At 37.0% G+C, this 20068-nt stretch overlaps 1 long non-coding RNA gene across 1 annotated transcript in view; it reads left to right on the top strand.

Annotated features, from left to right (window-relative positions):
• The window catches only part of LOC100341411 (uncharacterized), a 406490-nt gene extending 395904 nt beyond the window's left edge, over positions 1-10586 (top strand). The window contains exon 4 of the long non-coding RNA XR_011386936.1: positions 10217-10586. This is a non-coding gene — a long non-coding RNA (uncharacterized lncRNA). The remainder of the gene's footprint in view (positions 1-10216) is intronic.
• Positions 10587-20068: the final 9482 nt, after the last annotated feature.

Genomic DNA, 20068 nt, shown 5'->3' with positions numbered 1-20068 from the left:
CAGACTCAAATTCAGTGGGAAATACAGATTTTTCTTTCTGGTAAAATCCTCTGTGTCTTGGCTGCAGAGGTCATGTGTTGTGTCCACTCTAGTTGCTGTGTGTCCACACCTTCTCTGCTGATCTACATTGTCCATCTCTCTTCTGTAGAATTTTTACTGCAAATTTTTCTCCAACTTTCCCCTGGAAATGCACATCCTCTGAGTTCTTGCTGTTTTCTCCTAGTCTAAAGCAGTAGTACTTTCCATATTCCACCATCTTGCAATCCTGCAACTTTAATACTACTGCACCTAAACAGTCTCCACCCACTTTTATAATGGTATGTATCTGATTGCCTTGAACCCTAACAACCAACCCATATACTTTTTTTCAATCACAAAGTTGTACATTATACAGATTATTATTGTTGTATAGTAATCATAGAGTTAGTGTTTATATCCTTCATAAGACATACAAAATTGGCCGGCGCCGCGGCTCAATAGGCTAATCCTCCACCCAGCGGCTCCAGCACACCGGGTTCGTCCCAGTCGGGGCGCCAGATTCTTTCCCGGTTGCCCCTCTTCCAGGCCAGCTCTCTGCTGTGGCCCGGGAAGGCAGTGGAGGATGGCCCAAGTGCTTGGGCCCTGCACCCCATGGGAGACCAGGAGAAGCACCTGGCTCCTGCCTTTGGATCAGCGCGGTGCGCTGGCTGCGGCGTGCCAGCCGTGGCAGCCATTGGAGGGTGAACCAACAGCAAAAAGAAGACCTTTCTCTCTGTCTCTCTCTCTCTCACTATCCACTCTACCTGTCCAAAAAAAAAAAAAAAAAAAAAAAAAAAGACATACAAAATAATTTCTGTAGACTTGATCTAAGATTTTTTTTTATTTCATATGCCTAGATTAAACCAGTGTTGATTATGAGTGATATTTAGTAACTGAGGACTAAATGGAAAGTACCTAGGTATTAAATTATGCACTTTTTTCATTTATTACTTTATTTTTTTTCTATTACTTCAAGAAAGTGTGTGAATGTGTTAGGTGATATTAGTATTATCATTCTGCTTCAATTGTGACATACTATACCAAAGAAAAAATTGATTTTTATGAAAATCTCTGTTTCTAAAGTTCCTAAGTAAGGAAAACAGTTGTCTGGACAAGTCAGATGAATCAGATACTTGACCAATGTTGATCCTCAGAGGTAGCGTATAAGTGTGAAGTGATTACAGCCCCATGTGTATGCTTCTTAGCATTCTTCCAAGCATTAACTCTCAAGTTTTCAGAACTCTGTATTTGGGTAGCATTGCACAACCATTATACAGATGGTTGAATTTTTGCACATTTTCCAATACACCTTTGTTTGAGCCACTGAATAATATCAAAGTTCTAATTTATCACTTCACTTTCTATATTCAGACCACTATATGTTTACTACAGTATTACTTTTGATACTCTCTTAGATATTCTAATTTGGCTCCTTTGCTGTGGCAGACCAAAAGGGGACCAATTTTTCATTGAGAAAGCATGAGTTGATGTCTGTTCCCCCTAGTAAGCCTTCCCTGCTACACTCAGCTTACATAGCAAAAGTTGGGGTGAAATGAATGATTGTTGCTTATATAAACCACCAAGTTTTGGATGGGTTTATAATGCAGCAATAAAAACATGAAACATTGGCCCTAAAATCTCTATTTGGCCCTCTTTCTTCCCCTCCTGTTTGGTTCTTCTAGAGCATATGTAGCAGGTTATTTGTTAAGGTTAGCTATGCCCTTGGAAATGTTTAAGCTTTTGACTCAAGCTTCAAGATTTCCATGTGAGCTCACCACACCGGCAGCTCTATGCACAGATGGCCCCTTTTTCCTAGACCTTGTCAGACTGCTCAATGTTAGGCCTCCAATAGCGTGCCTAAATCTTAGCCTTTCTATTTCTAAACTTGTGGCTCCTCCTGCAATATCTCACAAGTATGGTTTGCTGCAGCTTTAAGTCATTTATTTGCAAATACTCAGCCAAATATATGTTAAGGTATTCCTGGATCAGGTAATTAATTCTACTTCATTCTTAAGTCTCTCTCTACCGACATGGGTTAAAATCCATATAGGCTTCATTTTCTGTTAAAACTCCATGAATAAAAATATCAGACAAGGATTCCTAAGCCTGCCACAAAAGCAGGTTCCCTCTTCAAAAGCTTGACAATTCTGATCCCATTTAAAAATTGATTTATCTTTAATTATCTGTTTCTTACCCTTGGACAATCTTTTAAAGAGTAGTTCTTTAAACCCCTCTTTATTCATGTTTAATCTTTTCAAGAAACACTTCCATAATCTTACTATTATAAAAAACATTGTCATTTTTCAGTGTTAGCTTAATAGTTTTAGTCTTCATCTTACCTATTTTGTACATTAAAAGAAAAATGCTCAGAAATGTTCAGCAATTTTCCTACCCGAAACTCCTTATACTTTTATATTTATATTTTGATAAGAACATGTGTCAGTTTAGGTTTCTGAATCAACATATTCAAATGTTCAAGAATTCATGCTAATTAGAATATTCTTTTCTGTTTTTGGTAGATTTTCCTTCTTTTTTTATATCTTTAAGCTGTAACTTTATATTTTATTTTTAAAGGTTTATTTATTTATTTGAAACTCAGAGTTACACAGACAGAAGGAGAGGCAGAGAAAGATTGAGAGAGAGGTCTTCCATCCACTGCTTCACTCCCCAACTGGCTGCAACAGCTAGAGCTGCACTGATCGGAAGGCAGGAACTGGGAGCCTCCTTCAAGTCTCCCGTGTGGGTGCAAGGGCCCAAGGCCTTGAGCCGTCTTCCACTGCTTTCCTAGGCCACAGCAGAGAGCTGGATCGGAAGTGGAGCAGCCAAGACTTGAACCAGCGCCCACATGGGATGCCAGCACTGCAGACAGTGCCTTTACCTGCTGCACCACAGTGCCAGTCCCCCTCAAACATTTTTTAAGATTTATTTGTGTATTTATTTAAAAGGCAGAGCAAGAGTAAGAAGACAGTCAGAAAGAGAAATACAGAGAGAAAAATCTTTGTCCACTTGTTTATTTTCTAAATGGCTGCCACAGCCTTGTCTGTGCCAGGCAGAAACATAGAGCCAGGAACTCCTTCCTGGTCTCCCACATGGGTGACAGGAACCCATGCTGTTGGAGCATTTTTGTGCATTCTCAGTCATATTAAAAGGAAACTGGATCAAAAGTGGAGTAACTGGGACTCCAACCAGCTCTCTGATATGGGATGCCAGCATCTTAATTGTCAATTTAACCCCTAATCAGAGATTTCTGATAATGAGAACTGATGGCTTTACAGAATCCTGTTTTATTTGGTTTGACCTCCTGTTCATCTTAACTGCCTCTAAAGTGATTTTTTCAGGAATATATCATACTTTAATTTGATCTAAATAGAAGAAAGCAAACATGGATTAGAAGGGAGTTTAAAGGAATGGAAGTGCATGGCAGAGTATTTATATCTGATTTTAATGTTGATATAGCTAGAGGGATACATTGTGATTCTGTGGCTCATAGATGTTAAAGCTTTTTGTGTATTAGCTTAAGAATACACACTAGAAATTACAGGGAAACTAAGATTGTTCTTTTGCTCTAAATATCTTCAGAGAAGACCCACTGAAAGAATGAACATGTACAATGCAAAAGGTTAGGATAGGATGGGGAGTTCAGATCCTGGGCACTGTTGTTATGTTTGTCCATTAGAAGCAGTTAATATATAAGGCATAAAAGGATTCAAAGCACAAAATAGGCACAAATCTCAGACTTTAACGTCTTTAGTAATTGTTACTAAGAAATTTAGCAATAACTATCATCACAGTAATTTTGAACCAGATTAGCCATTATATGTATGAATGCATGTATGTATGTATATGTGTGTATATATATATCCCAACATACTAAAGTTTCCTAGGATCAGAGGCTACCGTTCATTTTTTTAATTCCGGAGAGCTTAGTACAATGTCTAAGATATGATAGGTATATGTCTGATGGACTACAAAGATTTTAAATTTGGAATTAAGCCATCCTATACAAATATATACTTCTCTTAGTTTCAGTTTAGTAGTAAAGGGTTCTTGCTCTTAGGAAGATTAACAAAAATATTTGTCTTTGCAAACACATTTGCATTCGTATATGATCAAGTTGTATCCGTATTTATGAAATCCCACTATTGATTATATTTTGATTCATCATTACAAGATTTCCCTATTAGCTTGCATTTGTTTCTGTCACATACCTCATGATTTTAACAAGCATCTGGCTATATTATGTGTCTAACTACTTTCATTATTGAGAAGTAAATGCTGAAATGTATTTTTATAAATTATTGTTTCTTATTATTTTAAACATTGTATTGATTTTTGAAATATATATGCATAAATGAAAACAATTTCTTAGTAAAAGGAATGATTACAAAAATTATTATGCAATGAGGTTTAATATATAATAAATTTCTATAAAATGGAAAATATTTTTTCTCTAAACTCAAAAGCATCAGAATTTCCTTTTTTCATGGTCCCTTAGGCTTCAACTCCAACCTTTGCATTCCCTGCGAGATTTATATTTCCTGGTCACCTCTAATTTACATTAGTCCTACCCATATTTGGGTATTTTAATGAGTCCTTGAGGCTTTCTTTGGACACAGTTTGCCTTGTCTCTTTGACTCCTATTTCCACTTTGTTGTACACTTTCCCATTCCTGAACTCCTTCTTCAAGGCTTTGGATCCAATCCCCAATGAGCCAATTAGCCTTGCTTCCTTTGGATACTTCCTTTATGCTTCTTTCTCATTGCTTTCATGCTTCCCTTCTGTCCTCTGCCTTTCTTTTCTGTGGATTTCAGATACTTATATATATATGTGTGTGTGTGTGTGTGTGTGTGTATGTATATATATATATATATATATATATTCATCCACACATACATTATCAGAATTATTTGAAAATATTTATCTTGTTATTTAATTTTTATTCTGTGATAGTTTTGTTTTGTTTACCACACAAAAACCATATAAAATAGATTTATTTTTCTCCATTTCTTATCACTGTCTGTATTCTTTTTCTTGGTCTAAAAGGTCAAATAGGTTTTCTGCCATTGTACAAAGGAAAGCCATAAGTACCTGTAACCCCTTTGATGCCTTTCAGGGATAGAATTGGCCATTTATTGTTGTACACTATTATTATATACTATTCTTTCTGATCGCTTATATAGAAATAAAAGTTAAAAATATGTTCTCTAAAGAACAGAATGCATTGCCCTCAGTTTGTATCTTGAGCAGTATCTAACATATGACTTTTGACTCCTTAATATATCATGTCATGTTTTCTGCCCATAAAATGAAGAAATATCTGACTACTGTTCACCATATTTTTCTTTTTGTTTTTTTTTTTTTAAGATTTTATTTTTTTTGCTTGAAAGTCAGAGTAACAGAGAGACAGAGGCAGAGAGAGAGGTCTTCCATCCGCTGGTTCACTCTCCAGATGACTGAAACAGCCAGAGCTGGGTCATTCTGAAGCCAGGAGCTTCCTCTGGGTCTCTCACACAGGTGCAGGAGCCCAAGGACTTGGGTCATCTTCCACTACTTTTCCAGACCATAGCAGAGAGCTGAGTCGGAAGTGGAGCAGCTGAGACTTGAACCAGTGCCCATATGGGATGCTGGTACTGTAGGCAATGGCTTTACCCACAACACCACAGTGCTGACCCCCACCATCTTTTTCATTATCCTAGTTCTTTCCCTCACATATGAAGACCTCAGGTAGCTTATATATTGTATTAGGACTGCTAGTATATCACATTAAGTAATATTCTTTCTGGGTAAGCGTCTTTCTGGGTGACAATTAGAATGGCTGTCATCCAAAAATCAAAAAGTAACAACTGCTGGTGAGGATGTGGAGAAAAAGTACCGTAGTACACTGTTGGTGGGAATGTAAGCTAGTAAAGCTGTGAAAGACAATCTGGAGATCCCCCAGAAATCTGATAATAGATCTACAATGTGAACCAGCCATCCTGCTCCTGGCAATAAACCCAAGGGAAATGAAATGAACATAGAAAAGAATTATCTGTTATCCCTATGTTTATAGCAACTCAGTTCTCAACAGCTAAGATACAGAATCAACCCAGATGTCTGTCAGCTGATGACTGGATAAAGAAAACAGGGGGTCGGTGCTGTGGCAGAGCAGGTAAAGCCACTGCCTGCAATGTTCACATCCCATAGGGGCTCTGGTTCAAGTCCTGGCTGCTCCATTTCCAATCCATCTCTCTGCTATGGCCTGGGAAACCAGTAGATGACGGCCCAAATTCTTGGGCTCCTGCAACCATGTGAGAGACCCTGAGGAAGCTCGTGGCTCCTGGCTTCGGATTGGTGCAGTTCTGGCCCTTGCAGCCAGTTGGGGAGTGAATCAGCAGATGGAAGACCTTTTTCTCTTTCTCTCTGCCTCTCCTTCTGTCTGTGTAACTCTGACTTTCAGATAAAAAAATAAATCATTAAAAAAAAAAAGAAAATGTGGTATATATACATGATGGAATACTGCTCAGCCTTAAAAAGAATGAAATCCTGTCTTTTTCAACAAAATGGATGCAAATGGAGACCATTATGCTTGGTGAAATAAGCCAGTCCCAAAAAGACAAATATTATATGTTTTCTCTGACTGGTTGTAGCTAATATATAGAGTATGGAAAAAAGAAACTGTATGTATATCGAACTAAGCTGACATCTTGTGATTTGATCATTATCTATAACCCTTGTCTATGTATTTGTGCAACAGTGGTCTATCTACCTTTTACTTGTAGAGCTCATTATTTACAGTAGCACTGCACCAGTGATTATAAAGTAAATTGAAAGTATGTTATCACAAAAACTAAAAAAAAAAAAAAATAGGAAAGGAGGAGGATGGAGGCAGGAAGGAAGGAAGGAAAGTATCACTGTATTCTTGGAAATGTATCTATAAAATTCATGAAATCGTGAAATTGCTATCATTCCTCCTGCTGCATTGAAATACTTTTTATGTGGGGGAGCATTTGGTATAGCAGTTATGATAGTACTTGGAACACTTACACTTCCAATTCCAATTCCTGCTAATGTGCATCCTGGGGTGGGTTGGGGGAAGCTGCTATTGATAGCTCAACTATTTGCATGGAAGGTCCCTGTCTCTCTCTCTCTCTCTCTGTTTCTCTCCCTTTCAATGAAATAAAATTAAATTAAAAAAATTAAATACAGTTGCCTTGAGGACATGGTGCTGTCAGTTGAAGCTCATTTGTATCTATTTTCATCTCTACACTTTCACAGGTTAAAATCAGGATGACTTATTGTCATGAGGTAGTATAGGCATGCTATATATTTGGAGCCCCCTATGTATCTCATAAAATTCAACATTTAAAATATTCTTGTTATATGAGTGTAGGGTAACAGTATTCAAGTTACTTAGAACTATCTTAATAGAAAACAGATACGTACTGTACTCCCAGCCAGAGTCAATATTTAAGTCCCTCAGGCGTGATTGTCCTGTTTCTGTTTTTGTTGTTGTTGCTGTTTTTGTTTTCTCTCAACACAATATTCTGCAGAGTCTAATCACACCATTGAAGTCCCCTCCTCTTCCCAGCTGGTCTTCCCTCCCAGTCTTTCACTCTCTACCCTTGCTATGACTTTGCTGACTTCTTTGCCACCAGCATGGCTTCCTTACAAAGGGAAAGACATCCCAGGTTAATAAAGTGGGTTATTTACTTTTGTTTTATAGATGAGTAATCTGTTGCTCAGAAATAGTAATTGATTTTGTCCAAGAAATAGAAACAACTTCCTAATTTCTCAGGAGTCTAGGCTCCTTAAAAATACTCACAGTTAGCCTCAATGTAAAAAAACAGATAATCTGAAGATCTTACAGTGGAATTGCTCCATCCCTTTAAGCAACATGAATTTCATATTCAAGACTGTTCTTAGATACAAATATGAGTACATTGTCTCCAAATTTATTGTCATTATCAATTACCTTTGCATGTGTCAACCAAAGTTGTCATGAACTAGACGTTTAATAAGAATTCAAATGAATCAAATTCTCACCTAACCATAGGTCAGAATGCCTCAGTATTCTTCACAAAGATGAAGAGATGTGTCTAGAGGAGGGGTCATTGATATAAATAAGCAAAGAGGTGGCCAGATGAAGCAATTTTCCTGCAAATCATATAGAACATAGAGCATTGGAAAGTATTCTTCAGATTCCTGTCAGTGCATGCAAACAAAATACCCAAGGCTGAGAAAGACCTCAGAAAGGGCAAGGTGCCAGGGTCCTTGGAGCTTTCATAATGAGCTGTCATCAGCTGGGATTCCCACCAGATAGAATGGAAAACCTCATAATATACAGACGATTGAGTATTCAAAAGTTATTTTTTTAACTTCAGTAGTGGAGCAAAAGTAGCTCTATACTTGAAACATGAAAGAATTGAACTAATCTGTTTGCAGAAATAAATATCAATTACACATTGATTCCCTTATAATTATATTCATAATGATTTTCACCCAAACTTTCAAATTTACTTGTAAGATAGTAAGTCTTGTTGGCTAATAACTGAATATGTGTGTATGGGGAACTGGGAGTTAGACAATCTAATAGGCAACTCTGGTCTGTGGTCCCCAGCCCCCAACTGTTCTCACAATGAGTATATGTTTTGTAATAAAATACAGGCAGTGAAAGAATGAACTAATCTGTCTTCTGTACATGAAATTATCTTCTCACTGTCCTGCAATACAGCTTGTACATTTCCACACATCTACTTCCTCTCCTCCCAAGCTCCCTGCAACAAATTCCCTCGTGCCTCTAAGTATTTCCAGGACTTTCTTGCATCTCAACTATTCCAGCAAGCACTTCCTGAAGATCTTTGCCTAGAACGTTCTACCTCTTGAGTCTTCTAAGCTCTGACTAGGTTGAGCACTGCCCATCTCTCTGACTGACTAGAGAGCAGTCGGGTTGAGAGTGAATATGTATGGTACACAAGATCCCTCAATTTTGTTGCACTCCTCTTAGGTTAGCATTCCTCTTCTTTATTTCAGGTTGTCATCTTTTTCTTCCTTTACAGCCAAAGTTCTAGGAGAAATAAGTCTACACGTATCGTTTTCAGTAGGAGCCACCTATTTCTGATCTTAGAAACTACTTTCTATCCATCCCACCATTCAATAGTGATTTTCGAAGATCAAGAATGTGCAGTTTAATGCAAAGGTTAAATGAATATGACCTATAAAGTTCTATATGAGAGGACAGCATTTGTCTATTGGCTCTGTCTGTACTAAATATGTGATTTTGAGCAAATGATTTATCCTAGCAGAATTTCAGCTCTTTTGTTTATAGAGGACCAAAGCTGTTTCAAGTATAGAGCTACTTTTGCTCCACTACTGAAGTTAAAAAAATAACTTTTGAATACTCAATCGTCTGTATATTATGAGGTTTTCCATTCTATCTGGTGGGAATCCCAGCTGATGACAGCTCATTATGAAAGCTCCAAGGACCCTGGCACCTTGCCCTTTCTGAGGTCTTTCTCAGCCTTGGGTATTTTGTTTGCATGCACTGACATATATATTCAGCTAAAGGTTCAAGAGGAACTCATACATCTCAAGAACTCTCTCAATGTGCAGATCATCCCTCCACTGAGCATTTTCTTCTCCAGCATAACAAGAGAGGCCAACACATTGCAGCAGATACCTTCAGATGACGGTACACAGTAAAGAATGCAGAGCTCAAGCTGCCTAGAACTTTAGAGCACAGTACCAAGAGGAGAGAGCTGGATGGAAAGGAGTCACCTGGAATAGAAAATGCTTCATGAAGAGAGCTCTGCAAAGAGAGAATTCTTGAAATGTATAAAGAGCTCCCCTTGAACCTTCAGTTGTAAATGTCAGTGCCTGTGAAGAAAATAACCAAAGTTGGGAAAGAACCCTTAGAAAGATCAAGAATTCAACAGTCTTCAGACCTTATAAGAGCTGTGAGCAGCTGGGCTTCTTACCAGGTGAAATCTCATAAAGTAGATGATTGAGTACTCAAAAGTTATGCTTTTCTTTAATCTCAGAATTTGAGCAAAATTAGCTCTCTGCCAGAAATTGCTTTGTTCCCTGCTCCAAAAGTTTAAAAGAAAAACTTAAAATATTTTAAACTGATTCCAATTAGTTAATTAGAGAGTGAGTATTTAACTGAGCAGTTAAGATACCTGCATCTGACGTCAAAGTACCTGTGTTTGATTCCCAATTCTAGCTTCTGATGCTGAATTCCTGCTAATGCAGACTCCTGAAAAGAAGCAGTGATGATTCAAGAAATTGGATTTCTACCACCCATGTGGGAGACTTGCATAGAGTTCTGGGCTTCTGACTTCAGCCCATCACAGCCCCAGCTACTACTGGCATGTGGATAGTGAACAAGTAAGTGTAAATGAGCATTCTCTGTTTATGTGTCTATCAAATATATAAGGGAAAAATCAAAATTTTAGTTAATTGGATTCCAGAGTCACCATTAAAGGATTACAAAATTATAGAGCACTAAAAACGATAAAAATCCTAATTCTAGCAAATAAAAAATTAGCAGACTTTAAAAGGAACAGGAAGGGTTGCCATTGTAGCATGGTGGGTAAAACTGCCACCTGTAACACCAACATCTCATTTGGACATGAATTCAAGTCCCTGTTGCCCTACTTCAGATCCAACTCCCTGATAATGATGTGGGAAAGGTAAGAGAAGGGCACAAGTGTTTTGACCTCTGTTACCCATGTGGGAGATCTGGACGAAACTGCTGGCTCCTGGCTTCAGCTTGGAGCTTGGTTCAATTCTAGTGTTCTCTCTCTCTCTCTCTCTCTCTTTCTCTCTCTCTCCTCTATTTCTCTCCTTTTCCTTCTCTCTCTCCCCCTCCTGTATTTATCTGCTTTTCCCTCTGCCTTTCCCTCTCTCTCTATAACTCTGAATTCAAATAAATGAGTATTTTTTAAAAGGAGTAGGAAATTATAATAATACACAAAAAGTGACATCCATCAACAGAAACTGGTTACTGGGTTATAAAACAGTATTTGTATCTACATGTCATATATTCAAAAAGGTAGAGTCAAGCATGAGAATATCAGAGAGAGAAATGGAAGATAATGAAAAAGTGATGAAATAGCATGTGATATCATCTAGCTGACCGTCTACCGTTCTCATTCATCTCAACATTTTGGCAACATGGAGTAGCATACCGACCTTTCTTTAAAATTGATTTTCCTTTTTAACTTCTGCACGGTGTCTCTGGCCAATATTGCAATGCAAATTCCTTGGGCATGGGAAGCAATAGCAAATATGATTGGTCCCTAATTGACAACCCAAGTCAGAATGAACTTCTAAGCTATTCAGTATTTTAGCACAATGTATTTAGCACAGTGTCTGCCACACAATCAGCAGGTCATAGAGTAAATGGCAGTGAGAAAAGAAGGATACGGAAAGGGACAAGGGTAAAGGAGAGAAAAACAGGAAGAGGGAGAAGAGGTTAGAAAAAAGGAGAAATAAGAGGGAGAAAGAAAAAGGAGAAATCTGTCTTAGCCATAGGACTGTCGACCTCTTCCAATGGTTTAAAAAGCAAGAGAGAATTATCTCAAAGATCCAATATAAATGTGTGGGTTCATTTGCAAGACCTGATCAAACAAACACGTTTAATTATATCATCTTCCTTAAGTGAAGGCTAATTGAAAGTAATCATTATGCAGTATTCTAAATTCATTGATTTAAATACCAAAGTGAAATGTAATTTAAGTGAAGATCACTCTAATACACCACACACCATATGCTCAAGAGGCAGTAAATACGAAGTTCTAGAGAAAAGCAAAATCTTCAGTGATAGATGGGGCTCTTCAATCAACTGAATCACCCAGAAACTAACATTCAGTACACAAGAAAAACACACAGTGTTAAGCTATCCATACATGTGACTCATGAAGACGGACTGCCTAGAGTCTGCAGAAGTTTCTACGCTCAATGGGAAGTCTATTTATATATTTGAAATAACTGAAGAGAAATCTTACCAGAAAACAGAAGGGAAGACTTGAAGTGATCTTTGCAAGTATGAAAAATCCTCTGGTCAGAATCAAGACAACCTTTGGTCCCTCTCTCCCTTGAAGGGAGACAAACCAATGATCACAAATCAGACTGAGTGTGCTTGACCCCTACAGACAGGGGGCATCACTGGATCAGAAAGGAGAATGGTGCTTCCTCAGAGGGGCTTCAGTGAGAAATAGCAAAGGAAGAGAGCACACAGCACCCTCTCCAAGTTTCTGTGGGTTCTGCTATATGGCTCCAGACTTTCATTCTTTGTCACCACTCCCACAACGATTACTGCTTCCCAGATCCCTAGATGACTGCCTGACATGGCTGCTACTGAGAACATATGTAACCTTGTATATATAACCCTCACCAGAATTTTCTCTTTGTTTGGCACACACTACTGTTGTGACACAAGAGGTCAGACTTTTCTTTACTATGTAAAAATAGAAGGATCCTTGAAATCTGACCATCACAAAGTAGAATTCTGTCTTTGAAACCTGAGCTGCTTTGGTTACTTAGAATTAATGGATCTTAAATATTTTGCTTCCTACAAAATGGTTGAGATACATCTTTCTCTGTTTCTTCTTTTTTCTCTCTCTCTTTCTTTTTTCTTTTCTCTTTTATTTCAATCTCTTTTTTTTTTTTTAATTTGAAAGGCAAAGAGACAAAGAGAGAGACAGAGACAAAGAGAGTTCATGCATCTGCTGGTTCTCTTTCCAAATGCCCACAATTTGCAGGGCTTGAGCCAGGCTGAAACCAGGAACCTGGAACTTCATCCACATCTCCTACATGACTGGGAGGGACCCAAGTACTTGAATTATCACCTGTTGGCTCCTAAGTTACACAGTAGCAGGAAGCTGGTATAGGAAGCAGAACCAATATTCAAAATCCACACATTTAAAAATGAGATGCAGGTGTCCCAAGCAGCACCTTAACCACTGCTGCAAACACCTACCACTGGAGCATTTGTCTTTTTCCTAGTTTTAATCAGGTAATATATTTTTTTCTGTTAAACCTCAGCAAAGCAGTTGTAATTTCTTTCTTTTTTTAAAGATTTATTTATTTATTTGAAAGGCAAAGTTACAGAGAGAGAGAAAGAGAGAGAGAGGCAGAGACAGAGACAGAGAGAAGATTTTCATTCTGCTGGTTCACTCACCAAATGGCGACAATGGCTAGAGCTAAGCTGATCTGAAGCCAGGAGCCAGGAGCTTCTTCTGGGTCTCCCACGTGGGTGCCAGGGCCCAAGTACTTGAGATTTCCTCTGCTGCTTTCCCAGGGACATTAACAGGGTGCTGGATGGGAAGTGGAGCAGTCAGGATTTCAACTGGTACCCACATGAGATGCCAACGTTCCAAGTGCCAACATTATCCCCTACGCCACAGCGCCAGCTCCAATCAGACCTACTTTTACTTCTGTGTCTCTAACCTTCATATTTAGCAGTCTTATAGTTAGACAAAAACTGTAAACCATATGAAATTTGGATGTAGTACTTGTACTATAATGTTAGGGTTTATTTTTACAAGATTGTATTGTGACATTCTAACCCAAAACCTTCCAGGGAATCCATATATGTATTTCTTTTTAATTAATATATATTTCAAGCTATAATAGGTTGATTATTCATTCCAACGTTATCTTGAGGAAGGGTAATACTAGTAAGTTTGTGCTTTTATAGGAAAATGCATTTAATGTAAGTTTTTACAGAAAATTAGATATGGTAGTATATTAAATATACATGCATTCATCACACAATTATCAATATTGCCTGCCTTCCATCCTTCCTTCTGATGAAATATTGTAAAGTGAATCCTGGGCACTGTATTGTACATAAATTACTTTAGAATATTTTAAAAAACATGAACCTTACTTAAAAATCAATACCAGGGTGGTTAACATACACCTAACATAATTAATGTTAATTCCTTGCTACCTAATAACTAGTTTATGATAAATTTAACAAGATTATCCCAAAATATCTTTTTTCTGTTTTTTCAAGTAAATATTAAAACACACACACACACACACACATATATATATATATATATATATATATGGTTGTTACAGCTCCTGATTTTAAAACATCCCAAGGTTGTTTTTATTTCCCCCATTTTTTATGGAATAAGACATTTGACCTGTTAATTTCTACTTTCTGAGGATTGAATCTTCATTTCTTTTTAAACTTTTAGCTCTGCTGTATCTCTTTACATGCGATTAGAGCTAGAACTTTCTATATGCAAATTAAATAATTTTTGCAAGAGTACAATGTAAGTGTTGCTTTTAAATTCCTATTTCATTATACCAGGATGTATGTGATGTCTGATAATTTCACTTTAATGATTTTGACATTGGTCAATGGATTTAGGTGTTGTCAGCCTGATGCAGTCATTATAAATTCCTCACCCACCATTGCTTTAATGATTTTACATTCACTGGTAATCACTGCCTAGCTATATTATTTCATTAGAAGTTGCAAAATGGTGATTTTCTAATTCTATCTTACTTTTACATTTATTGTTGGGAGTCAATGATCCAACAATGATCCAAGTCAATGATCTTGTGTTTCTTCATATTTTGACGGAAGTGGCACTGATGGCCTTTAATCCAGAGTATTTATTCAAGGATATATGTGTAATGAACCAGTTCAGAAGAGAGAGATGACAGCTTCCTCTGGAGCACAGTGCAGATTTGTTTGTTGCTTGCCATAGTGAAACACAATTGAATGAGTTTGCTTGTAGTCCATTCCTGAAATTCAGAGTTCCTCTCTTTTAACACATTCACTCTGCATGTGGACATCATGTGTCCCTCATCACTTACTTTGAGAAATTGAAGTTTGAAGAATGTACTACTTTCATGTCTTCTGCCAACATCCTCATAATCATAATGGGTTACATTCTGGGATTGTAAATGAGGCAAAGTCTCAGTTATTTTGTAACTCCTGACATTTCTTCTCTGGAGCTCTTCTGTAGAGGTATCACCTATCTCGTCTCTCTAGGAAAGTCCATATAGAAAAAGGATTGATTTTTTTTTTGTATCTGTAGAAATTCTCTGGATGTGCTGTTAGCAAAATTCAAAACATCATCATGAAATCCTCTTTGATTTTTCAAGTATCATTACAAACACATGAAATTTTGTATATCTGAATTGCAATTCTTTATCACCTTCGTTATAACACTCAAATGTTTACATCATTGGCCAGAGGGAACCATGGAAGTTGGATTTTATGTCCATCTGACATAATCCTATCAGTTCTAGATAAGGTCTTTGCTTTCTGGTACAAATTCTTTGGGCTTATTTATCCTTTTTCTGTCACAGACACGAAATCTTATGTTTGTCCCAGAATCCTTGTCTGTTTTTGTGGGAAATTCTATGTGGTAATTATAATCATGAAGCTAGATATCATTATCATTGTTTTTCATTATTTCTAATAGTGACGTAAAATATGTTTATTTTTAGAAGAAATTAGTTCACAATTATATTTCCAGATCAAAATTAATATTTCATGGAATTTATTTAACAGGTTCTTTTATTTATTAGTATCCATTTTCTTTTATGTTGAAAATACTGATTCCTACTAACATTATTATCTTTAAGGATTTTATTTATTCAGCTGAAAGGTAGAGTTACAGAGAGGCAGAGGCAGAGGTAAAGACAGAGAGAGAGATATCTTCCATCTGCAGGTTCACCCCAAAATGGCCACAAGGGCTGAAGGTAGGCCAGTCTGAAGCCAGGAGCTTCTTTATGGTCTCCCATGTGAGTGCATAGGTACAAGCACTTGGGCCACCTACCACTACTTTCCCAGGCATGTTAGCAGGGAGCTTGGATCAGAAGTGGGGTAGCTGGGAATCAAACCAGTGCCCCTATGAGATACCAGCACTGCGAGTGGTGGCTTTACAATACCAGTCCCATTATTATTAATAACTGATTTGCTATATCTACTGTTGACAGATGGTGGGTAGATGAAATCCAAAAGAGTAGTATCAATATTACTATGAAAAATAAAGCTGCTAAGTAAATTTAAGAATATGTACTTCTTCTTTTGTCCTGAAGATATATACCCAAAAAAAGCATGTGGTCTAAACCCTAATTTAAGAATAATAACATCCTAAATTAATAATCCAAATGCTAATTTTACATAATTGAATTAATGTCTATTTATTCTTAATGTTTAAAATTTATATACAATAAATTTCACCTTTTTAGAAAAACTTATTTATTTGAAAAACATATTTATAGATAGAAAGAGATATCTCCTATCCTCTGGCTTACTCCCTGGTAAGGTTTTCAACCGCAACCAAGAATGACAACCAAGGCCATGCTGAGCAAAGAAAGAGTTTTATTAGGGCAAACAACTGCCGGGAGCAGCCTCAGAGAGAGAAGAGCTCCATGCTCATCTGTAATGCTGGGACTTTACAGGGAACTTGTGTCAAGAGAGGAGGGAGATGGGGGGGAGATGAGTTGGAGCGGCTGAACAAAGGAATGTGGGAGGTGGGCTGGAGCAGCTGGAGAGGATCCCAGATACCGTCTTGAGAAAGGATGTCCCTGAAACAGGGAGTCTCCAGGGCTGCCTGATTCATTGTTGGGGCAGTGATAGGAACCGGGAGGCACAGGGTGTTTCCCTGACTTGTAGCTGAGACAAATTGTGGGAACAGTGAGGCTCTCCAGGTGCAGGACACCTTTGTGTTTTTGTTTTCCTGACACCAGGAAAGAGTGGGGGAGATGTCCAGGACTCTAGTAGATTCAAGACTCTCACACTTCCCAAATGGCCACAATGGCTAGGGCTGAGCCAGGTTGTAGTCAGGACCCAGGAGCATCTTCCTGGTCTCCCACTTGGATGCAGGGTCCTAAGGACTTTGGCCTTCTTCCATCGTTTTCCCAGGTATATTAGCAGAGAACTGGATTGGAATTGGAGCAGCAAACTCTGAAGCCTGCACTGCAGACAGCAGCTTAACCTGCTGCACCACAGTGCTGGCCCCAAATTTCACCTTTTATAGTGTACACCACTGGGAAAAAAAATAGAATGAAATCAACATCCCAAAACATTATTTGAATTGACCCTTACATATTTAAACTTTGATTCAATCAATGTTGTGATGAAAATTAAAAGTGCCATCTATTTAGTAAAATTATTTCCACCAAAGAATCAATAATAATACACATAAATATATTACTCCTAATAATTCTTATTCAGTATTGGTAGAAATCAGATCATTGCTTGTGTTGGGTGAGAGTTGGGTAGAAGAAAATAAAGAGGCAGAAGACTTTCTGCAAAGATGAAAATTTTCTATATTTTGATCATGTGTACATTTATATAAAATCATTGATCCATACCTTTAATATCTATGGGTATGATTATTATACCAAAATATTTCTGATGTTTTACCTGATAAGGCAATATGGCTAAAGTATCTATCAACTTCAAGGTCTTTAGAAATTCCATCAAATATGAAAACTAATGATAACTTACAAATATAAGACATTGTTCCAACTGAAGTGATTTTGGTCACAATAAGTCTTCTGCCATTTTTTGGAACTCCTCTTAATGAGAAAATTCATAAGTGGAATTGCATTGGAATTTAAAATAAAGGCAATAAACAGAAAAAAACTCATAAAATTTATTTGTTGTTTAAAACACAAGTAAATTCAATTATAAACAAAACTTGCTAAGTAATCGAAAGTAATTATTGATTGACTATTATGAGTAATATCCTATATATAAAATTTATATTTAAGTAAGCAAAACTGTTATTTCAGTAGGTTAATTGTATTTACTATTAAAAGAAGTATAAAATATGACAAATGAAACTAACAAAATCATCAAAAACAAGAACCAAAATGAAATTTAGGTGGTTATTTCTTTTCCCATGTTTAGGAATGATTACTCTTGTAAGTGTTCTTGAACGTAGAAAACACAATAAGATTACTGAAATCACATGATTCTGCTGAAATAATCTCTTCTGATTTCAAAGTAGATTCAAAATGCCATAATCAATAATCTCAAAATTAAAATATAAGTACTTACATAGGGTTTCTAATAAAAACACATTACTATTAGAACATATAATTGTATCACACAAATATGTTTAAGTTTTGCAGTATGAATGCAAAGCCTGTAATTACAATTTTAAGAATCTTTTAAACCAAAAACATGGAAAGTCTGGCTAATAATTGGTAAAAAATTATTTTCACTTATTTTAGACTGAGAAATTGCAGTGTTGATAATTGCATGGTGGCTTTTAAAGACTTAAAATACACAAAAGTGATCTCTCTCTCTCTCCCTCTCTCTCTCTCTCTCTCTGTCTCACACACACTCACACACAGTTGTATTTGAAGGTATAGCAATGTTGACAAAAGCAAGTACAACTCTAACTTGGAGGGATTTTTTTTTCATGCAAAGAAGGAACTTCCACCGATAAGATACTTGTACAGTATTTGCTCAAGGGAATTCTCTGGTTTACAAGATGTAGCACATCAAGAAGTCAAGCAGAAAATCTCAGTCTTACCATTGCCAGACTTCAGAATTCAGAGTGCACCATTTCCAGAGTAGTTGGAAATCGAAAGGCAGCTTTCAGCAAGGAGAGAGAAACAGAGAGGGAGAGTTCAGAATGCTGCTTCCAGTTTGTATCAGCCTATGAGTTGTGCATGTGAAGGGTGTGGATTTCAAGAAATCTGTTGTATCCTGGCTGCTGAATGGTTGAAAATTCTGAGCTGAAGTTTGAATTGTCACCCTTCTAAGGAAAGGGAATGTAGCCATTTGAATATTGCCAAGGTGCAATGCCTTGGTAAGTATCTCTTATTTTGCAATGAAGCATTAGAAGGGCTGTGCTACATGAATAAAGACAATAGCACAAAATTAAGTAGACCATCTCTAAGAAGTATGAAATAACCCTCCACAAATTCAAGGTAATAAGCCGGTATATTAAGTGTTCGGCAGCACAAAATTTACTATTGTTAAAAGAAAGATAAGAGGTTAAAGGATTTCTGCAGGATGCCATCCATCAAATCTAGTATAAAAGAAGTTTCAGAGGACATGTGAGCAAAAAGGAAATAACATGAAATGTGTGAAAGTGTTAATAAAAGTAGATAGTGAGATGACCCTATTTTTGGAATTAGCGTATAAGGGCTTTATAGCAGCTGCTATAAGTATGTTCAAAGACAAAAAAGAATATCATAATAAATCAATAAGTGAAGAACATCGGTAAGGAATTAGAAACTCAAAGAATTTCATAAGAAATTCTAGGTCAAGATGCAATATAAAACTTTTAATAGGCAAGGATAGAAGTTTGGAAAAAGAATGTGCAGGGAACTTGAGCTGATCATTAGACAATGTACAATCTGAAAACACAGAGAAATAATATTGATATGGAAAACCTGTAGTCTGACATACATATATATAATTTGAGGCCTCAGAAGAAAAGAAAGAAAATGGGGTATGAAGGATAATTTAAGAAAAGTAACTGAAAAATTTCCAAGTCTGGTTAACAATAAATAAATGAATGAAACCACATGTAGGCACATCAGATTTAAACTGCTACAAACCAAAGGTGAAAAAATAATTTTAAAAGCAGATGGGAACAAAACATAAATTATATTCAAGAGAAAAAAATCTTCACTGATGTCATATTTATCATCAGAAACAATGGACAAGTAATACAATGGAATAACATTGAAAGTGATGAAAGGAAGAGTACTCAAAATACAATTCTCTGTTTAGGAAAATATTTTATTAAATGTGACATACAGATATGTACAAATAAACAAAGTCTAAAATATAAACAATAGTTCTATTTAAAAATGTGTTCAAGGAAAATTTTCAAACTGAAATATCACAGATGAAAAAACTATTAACATAGGGGCCAGTGCTGTGGCGTAGCAGGTAAAGCTGCCGCTTGCAATGCCGGCATCCCATCTGGGTGCCACGTGGGAAACCCAGAAGAAGCTCCTGGCTCCTGGCTTTGGATCAGTGTAGCCCTGGCTGTTGCGGCCATCTGGGGAGTGAACCAGCAGATGGAAGACCTCTCTCTCTCTCTCTCTCTCTGTCTCTTTCTGT

The sequence above is a fragment of the Oryctolagus cuniculus genome, chromosome 2 (genome assembly GCF_964237555.1).
Source record: "Oryctolagus cuniculus chromosome 2, mOryCun1.1, whole genome shotgun sequence".
Taxonomy (NCBI): Eukaryota; Metazoa; Chordata; class Mammalia; order Lagomorpha; family Leporidae; genus Oryctolagus; species Oryctolagus cuniculus.
Note: the sequence above shows the minus strand (reverse complement) of the source record. Positions and strands in the feature narration are given on the sequence as shown.